The 8063-nt window shown below is 44.0% G+C and overlaps 1 pseudogene; it reads left to right on the top strand.

The window, feature by feature from the left end:
* The first annotated feature begins 4340 nt into the window (after positions 1-4340).
* Positions 4341-5062, top strand: LOC141820754 (uncharacterized; annotated as a pseudogene).
* Positions 5063-8063: the final 3001 nt, after the last annotated feature.

Genomic DNA, 8063 nt, shown 5'->3' with positions numbered 1-8063 from the left:
CGGGTCAATGCAAGGCAAGATGATAGAGACTGGGCTTCATTGATAGAAGAACTAGATTGTTGATTATCGTCGAACAAAGTGGACTTTTGGTCTTTAATCAACACTTCGTCCAAGTCAATCTCCTCTTCATTAGCATCGTCATAAACTGGATCACCAAATATTTCGATCTCACCTTCCATGTCTTCCTCAATCAATATATTATTGTCTTGTGAGGACAACCGAATAAAATACGAATCTTAAGGATGAGCTGACCAACAATTTTATTCGCCCCTAATATATCATTGACTTTCGGTTCTATACCTTTTCACCAACTAGGATACGTTGAGAACTTGCATCTTGTCTCAATGTATGAAGTCACTGAGATAGAGATTGAGTGTATTTAAATGGAAGAAAGTAATCTTTAATCTTTTTCTTCATCTTCTCCCAATCTGTGATCTTAGCCTTGCCTTGTATATCACGTGAGCGTCGCAATTGCTCCCACCATGTGGATGCTTGGCCTCTGAGTTTGATGGTAATTAATTTCACTTTAACACAATCGGATACTTCCTCATAATTAAAAAACATCTCTAATTTATTAAGCTCAATCAACAAATTCCTTGATCTTACATGGAAAAGATCATGGAGTTAAAAGGATGGAAAGTATCTCCATTGGTATGAGGCCTTTTGGGGAGAGCCCAAGAACAAAGTCATGAGGGCTTAGGCCCAAAGTGGACAATATCATACCATTATGGAGATATTTTGATTGCATTGATACTTACAAGTAGTATCAGAGCGAGATCGCTCTTCACCGGACTAACCGCCGGATGAGCCATGATCTAGATCTAACAATGTGGTTTGAACCTTAAACAAAGGAAGTGGGTGCTCTCGTGTCTGAATCAAGAGGACCAGACACCAGGTGAGAAGTCCTAGTAGGTCGGATGGATCGAGGGGCAAAAAGTTCTAATTGCGACTAGGTGGGAAGTCATAGTAGGTCGGGTGGACCGAGGGGCAAAAAGTCCTAACTGCGGTTAGGTGGGAAGTCCTAGTAGGTCGGGTAGAAGTCCTAGTTGCGGCTAGGTGGGAAGTGCTAGTAGGTCGGGTGGACCGAGGGGCAAAAAGTTCTAGCTGCGACTAGGTGGGAAGTCCTAGTAGGTCGGGTGGATCGAGGGGCAAAAAGTCCTAGTGGGTCAAGGATTCAGACATAAAAAACGACGTTGAGGGGGGCCTATGATCCTTTGTTTGAGGGGGGGATTGTTGGGTTGCATGGGTGCAAACATAGTCCCACATCTAAAGTACATGAAAAAGATCATGGGGTTAAAAGGATGGAAAGTATCTCCATTAGTATAAGGCCTTTTGGGGAGAGCCCAAGAACAAAGCTATGAGAGCTTATGCCCAAAGTGGACAATATTATACCATTGTGGAGATATTTTGATTCCATCGGTTTTAACAGATCTGTGATGTATCAAAAAACTCAGGAAGATCAACTAGAAACTCAATATCTCCATATTGCTCCTTTTGATCATGGCTTTCGCGATTGTAATAGAAGTTTTTAAAAGTAGAAGTAGAATTAGGATAAGAAAATTTATGACCCTTAAGATCTTGCGCCGCTAGATGCTGGAATAATGATGCAACTTGTCTATATAGATCTCTAAGTATCTCGTCTTGGATGTTATGACCACGGTTTTCTTTAGCCTTAACCTGCCTGTCACAACCACAATCATGATCACAACGACAATCCATCGGATCTGAGAGCTCTGATACCAACCGTCTTGGATGAGATAGCAATTATCCTACGGGCAATATTGATTCCGTTGTTTGACTACGAACATAAAATATTAATCTTTTAAAACCTATTGATTCGAAAGAATAACAAGAGATAGGGAAATAAACGACACTGCCAGAAATATTATTAAATTAAAAATTTCGCCTTAAATATCAACTAAAATTTATAAAGAAAAAAAAAAATCCTAATAGTAAAGAAAATTTTTAACCAACTCAAAATCTTAAAAATTTTAAACGGACTTAAAATGATTTTACATTTTCACCCAAGGAAATAAAATATAAAAAAATATGTATGGATAAATATTTTTTTATCCATCCATATATTATTTTAAATGTATAATTTATTCTTTGCCACATCTGTCCTTCAAATAAATAGGCAATACAGAAATACAGGCTATTAGCAATGATAATTTACGATAAAAATATTTTATTGCAAATTAGGGATGACATTGGCGATGAATCAATGATTTGTCACCAATTTGATATGATATTTGCGACAAAAATATTTTAGTTGCCGAAGTTGCAATAAAATAATTTTCATTGCCAAACTTATTACAAAATTACAAATCGTCGCAAAATTCATCACCAAATTAGCGATAAATCTAGTATTCGCCACCAATATGGCGATGAACCGAAGAATCTGTGAGAAATTTTAAATAAGGTTGTATTTGTAAACACGATTTATATTTTGATAGAATGAAATGAATCTGTGAGAAATTTTAAAGGTTTACAACGAAAATAGTTGTGATCGTAAAATTATCATTTTTATTGTCACAAAATTTTCATTTTACAGTTTTATCAAAACTTTGGCGATGAAAAAGGAAATTCGATGATGAAAATATATTTTCGCCAAATTTAGCGACGAATAGAGATTTTGTCACCAAATTGGTAGCCTCTCTATTGCAATGAAATCAGTTTCGTCGTGAAATTGACAACGAAAATAAATATTCATCGCAAAAATAGCGACGAAATCAAATTTTCATCGCAAATTATAAATTTGTTTCACCCATGTGATAAAAAATATTTATTGCAATATTATGGAAAAATTTATTCGTTGTAATAATTGACAACGAATCAATTATTTTTCCACATCAGAATTTTAAACGATAATTATTACGAATGAAAAATATTTTATCATAAAATTCATCACTAAATTTTTTATAATAAAAATAAAAAAAATCATCGTAAAATTTATCGCAGACTATCTCTTATTTTTAATTTTGTAGGAAGGGCATAACTGACTTAGGACGGAGAAGGCCAATAAGTTGAAGCCTCCTCAGCGTGCCATGTGACTTTGAATAATTAACCGTCTCATTATCGTCTAGAAGGTCCCCCAACCACGCTTGCGGTCCTTTCCTAGCCAGATCACTCCCCTCGTGGCCCATCATCACTTCCTCCCCTACCACTATGTCCTCCCTCATGGCCCACTTCCTCACCCTGCCTCTATGTCGGTACCTAGCGGCAACGAATGGTGTAGGATCGAGATCGAGATCGAGAAAAGGGATCGAGGGACCCGATCACGTTCATATTTTATGGATTCTAAAATAATAGATCGATCCTCATACTCTCTCTATTTTAGCCCTCTACAGCTTAAGTCGCCTCCCTCCTTCCGACAACTATCGTGACCTCTTTCTGATTGACAAATTACAGAACGCAATCATCCTCTGAATGAGCGGGACGCATTTTCCCTATCGCATTCACAAACTTCGCGAACATGATTTCATGAACAACAAGCCTCTATCTTAAAAGCTAATATAATAATCAAGAAGAATAAATTAAAAGAAATGGAAAACAAGCTCACCTCGAGCGCGAGAATCCATTTCAAGATTCGAGAGCGAACGAAGAGCCTGCCACACCTGTTGTCGTCACAAGGTTTGACCAGCGCTTTCCCTTAATTTAGCTGCTCGCAAAGAAGCCTGTTCATGATTAATTAGAAGAATGAATTTCACCTGGATCTCCTCCACTGCTCAGCAAAGAACTCACCGGTGGCGGACCTGAAGAAGCTAAGTCACCGGCGCCAGCGGCTGACGTTGTCCGATGGTGTACTACAGTCCACCACAAATGCGTGGCAGCTCCAGTTCGTAGGCGTCTTTTTCCACCGTGCCCGCGTGCACTTGGTGCCCTTCCGGTGAGTGGCTCTGCTCCAGCAGCTTCTAATTAATAGCAGAAAACTAGATTCGATTTAACCCGTAAGAAGCAAGGTTGTCTTCAGGTTCTTTGCGTATCATTTTGGTGACTGAGAAAGCACGCTTCGAACGATCCTTTATCTTCAAAATCATAAAAAGAAAGTTATCCCTAACGTTGGCAAGTACCATTAATTAACAACGGGGTGACTAAGCATCTACCAATTGGAGGAAAAAACAGATGGTAAGTCGGGACAAAACTAGTCAGTTCGGATCCTCTGCGTCAAAGAACTCTCTGCGCCCCTGTGCCACTCAGTAAACGATAAAAAAATCTCACGCGGATCGCACGTGACGCTCGCATCTGCTTAATCCCTCCCGCTCGCTCTCCTCGAAATATTTTCTCTCTTTCCTTCGCCGAAACTCCGCGCCGCTCCCTCCTCCTCCTCGTCGCAATCAATGAAGCGGGTAAAAAAAATCAGCGAGCGAAGCTTCGTGGAAGCACCGTGGCGGAGGCGAGGAAGAGGAGGAAGAAGAAGAAGAAGGCTGACGAAGGCGACGAACGCTTCCGCCATGAAGCTTTCCGTGCCCTCCTTCTTCGCCTCCCATTTCAAGAGGAGCAGCAAGAAGCCCTCCTCTCGTCGTTCCTCCTCCGCCGGCTCCACGGACCTCCACCTCCTCCTCCTCCCTCTTCCGCTCCCACCACGCTGCTGCTTCCCCTCGCTCCGTCCTGCTGCCCTCTTTCTCCGCCCGCGAGCTCGAGGCCGCACTGCGCAGCTTGGGCCCCATCGACGCCTCCTGCGGCGTCGACCTCACCGAGGCCGAGCTCGCGGCGCTGCTGGCGGAGCCCTCGGCGGAGGAGGAGCTGCGCGAGGCCTTCGCGGTCTTCGACGCCGACGGCGACGGGAAGATCTCGGCGGAGGAGCTGAGGCGCGTGTTAGAGACGAGTAGGCGAGTTTGTTGCTGCTATAAGAAAGTGGAGGCTCCAGAGCCATACAAGGGGATAGGCATCAAGTAGGCCGGCGAAATTGTGCGGCGGAAAGAAGGCAAAGCTGGGAAGAAGAAAAAGTAGAACTGAATACTAGAACAATTTCTTCTGTACTTCACCCTCATTTTGTTCTTATAATGCTTAAGCTTCGTGTTGCTTAAAGATCATTGTTTTTTGATGACATTTATGGTTGAAGAAGATAGATGTGATAAACTTTCAGTGATTTTTCCTGTAGTAACTTTGTGCATAAAAATTGAGTCTATGCAAAGTTTGCTAAGGACTTTCAGTAATTCAAGAAATTATAAGCTCAAGAATGCTCTCAAACTGTGAAGGTCAGAAGCGAAATCGCAATCTGTTTATCAGTTATGGAAATCGCAATCTGTTTATCAGTTATGGCATCAACAATTATAAACTTTTTCTTATAGAAAATAAGATCTGGAATCTCTAAATCTAATTGTAATTGTAGAAATTAATCGGCATTAGAGAAGCGAATCTTCAATTCCATTTTGTTCCAATCGCGTACAAAATGATCCTATTTAATTTAATTTGTTTCTCCAATTCGATCATGAGCGCACATCACCACCATGCTCGACTTCAGAAGCATCGCTGGTCGTCCATCATCTGGGCGAAATCGTTGAAGCAGACGAAGCCGTCGCCGTCGGTGTCAATGCCGTGGATCATCCGGCGGCAGTCGTCCAAGGAGCACCCCTCGTCGCCCAGCGTCTCCAACACGTGCCTCAGCTCCTCCGCCGAGATCTTCCCGTCGCCGTCGGCGTCAAAGACCGCGAAGGCCTCGCGCAGCTCCTCCTCCGCCAAGGGCTCCGCCAGCAGCGCCGCGAGCTCGGCCTCGGTGAGGTCGACGCCGCAGGAGGCATCGATGGGGCCCAAGCTGCGCAGCGCGGCCTCGAGCTCGCGGGCGGAGAAAGAGGGCAGTAGGACGGAGCGAGGGAAAGCAGCAGCGTGGTGGGAGCGGAAGAGGGAGGAGGAGGAGGTGGAGGTCCGTGGAGCCGGCGGAGGAGGAACGACGAGAGGAGGACTTCTTGCTGCTCCTCTTGAAATGGGAGGCGAAGAAGGAGGGCACGGAAAGCTTCATGGCGGAAGCGTTCGTCGCCTTCGTCAGCCTTCTCTTCTTCTTCCTCCTCTTCCTCGCCTCCGCCACGGTGCTTCCACAAAGCTTCGCTCGCTGATTTTTTTTACCCGCTTCATTGATTGCGACGAGGAGGAGGAGGGAGCGGCGCGGAGTTTCGGCGAAGGAAAGAGGGAAAATATTTCGAGGAGAGCGAGCGGGAGGGATTAAGCAGATGCGAGCGTCACGTGCGATCCGCGTGAGATTTTTTTGTGGTTTACTGAGTGGTGTTTTGGCGTTCAGAGGATCCGAACTTTATTCTAGTGGTCTTGGGCACCATCAAATATATCAAAATTTATGAACAGATCGCTACGTACAGCTAATAATATATATATAATAAAGATACTGAAATAGATTCCCGTCATAAATTTTGTGATGAAATTCGCTCGATTTTAAAGTTATGATTAAATCTCAGGCCATATATTAAAAAGTTAAATTCAAAAACTTGGAGTTAATCACTATTTTAAAATTAAACGGACATTCCGGTCACAAATTTGTGACAGAAATCTGTTGTTCACTATAATAAATCTATCCATAGTAATCAATTTAATTATGTCTGAAGGATAACAACATAATATACAATGCAAATGAATATAATGGATTAAATTAAGTAATCTGATCGGCTTCCTCCTGTCGTCCGCAAGCGCCGCAGAGTATTTGCGTAGGTGAACAAGGTAGGGAAAGCCCGACCCGATCTCGTCGGCAGTCTTGTTAGATCTTTCTGCCTGAACGAGTAAACGTAAGCCTCACGGCTGACGCTGAACACCAACAACATCCCTTTCTCCTTCCCGCCGTCGCATACCAACATCGTCCACACGCCTTCTGGCTTCTCCAAGTAAACAAATTCATTCAGCTTCACCCATGAATCACCAGACCTTCCCCACGCCGTGAACGTGCCGGTACGTCGACGGTAATGCATCAGGCACAGCCACGATTCCTCCCAAACTGCCACGCTGATATTGTCGAACAACTCCACAGCGCCGTCGTCGGGCTCGGGCATCGCCAGAAACTCGACGACCCCCGTGGCGATCTCGTATGACAACACGTAGGGACCCGCTGTGGTAGTCCCGAAGCAGTCGGAGGCCCAGAAGACGGCCCCTCGGTGCACCACCGGATTCTTAAACTTCAAGTTGCGGCCGCCGTCGTTGATCATCTCGTCCCTCGTCCAAACCTGGGCCGCCGAGTCGTACACACGACACCGGTAAATGTACCAATCCTCGCCGGATGTCAGGAAGACGAGCTTGTAGTCCCCCGCGACGTTGTTGGTGAACTCGACGGCCAAGCTGGAGCGCAGTCCGATATCGCCGTCGGGAGGAATAGGAATAAGCCAGGACTCGCGACGGACGGGGTTATAGGCGCATATGCTATAGAAAATAGTGTCTTTTTTCAGGTAGAAGATGAGACCGCCGGCGGAGCAAAGGATCTTGCAGGGGTGGTCGTCGTAGGCGGAGAGGATATCAAAGAAGCCGGCCAGGGGGAGGCCGATGTCCGGATCGAGGATGAAGCACTGAAGGTGATAATAATTATCCACGAAGATGGCGGCGGCGCCGGCGTTGTGGTAAGATTGCATGAGGTGGAAGAGGGGATCGGAGGTGATCATGTTATGCAAGGACTTGGAGACGAGGTAGAGGTTGGAGAGGTTCTTGGCCGGGAGGTAGGAGAAAACCTCCGCCAATTGATCATAGTTAAGGATTTCTTGGTTACTGGCGGCGGAAGCGACGGTGCTGCTACTTCCGAGTTGAAGATTGTGGTCGGCCATTGATCGTGCAGAGAGTACTCTTCAGTGAAGCAATTAATCAATATAGATACATCTGCAGACATCTATCTATCTTTAAATATATGTTCATGAAGATTGAAGTTTAAATTCCGTTACGAAAAGTTTTGAGAAAAATTCTCTATTCAGTTTTAAATTCCATTCCAAAAAAAGAGAAAGAAATCCATGGAATATTTAAATTTAACAAAATAGTTTTCAGTCACAATACTCAATTATTCATGATTAATTCGTTATAAAAATTAATTTAGACTAATCGTAATGATTGGATAGAGTTTATTTTGACCACTTCCTTTC

This window comes from Curcuma longa, unplaced genomic scaffold (genome assembly GCF_044706935.1).
Source record: "Curcuma longa cultivar G26 ecotype Majalengka, Jawa Barat unplaced genomic scaffold, ITB_CL_G26_1.1 utg509_np1212_2302976_RagTag, whole genome shotgun sequence".
Classification (NCBI taxonomy): domain Eukaryota; kingdom Viridiplantae; phylum Streptophyta; class Magnoliopsida; order Zingiberales; family Zingiberaceae; genus Curcuma; species Curcuma longa.
This window is presented reverse-complemented; position numbering and strand designations above follow the sequence as displayed.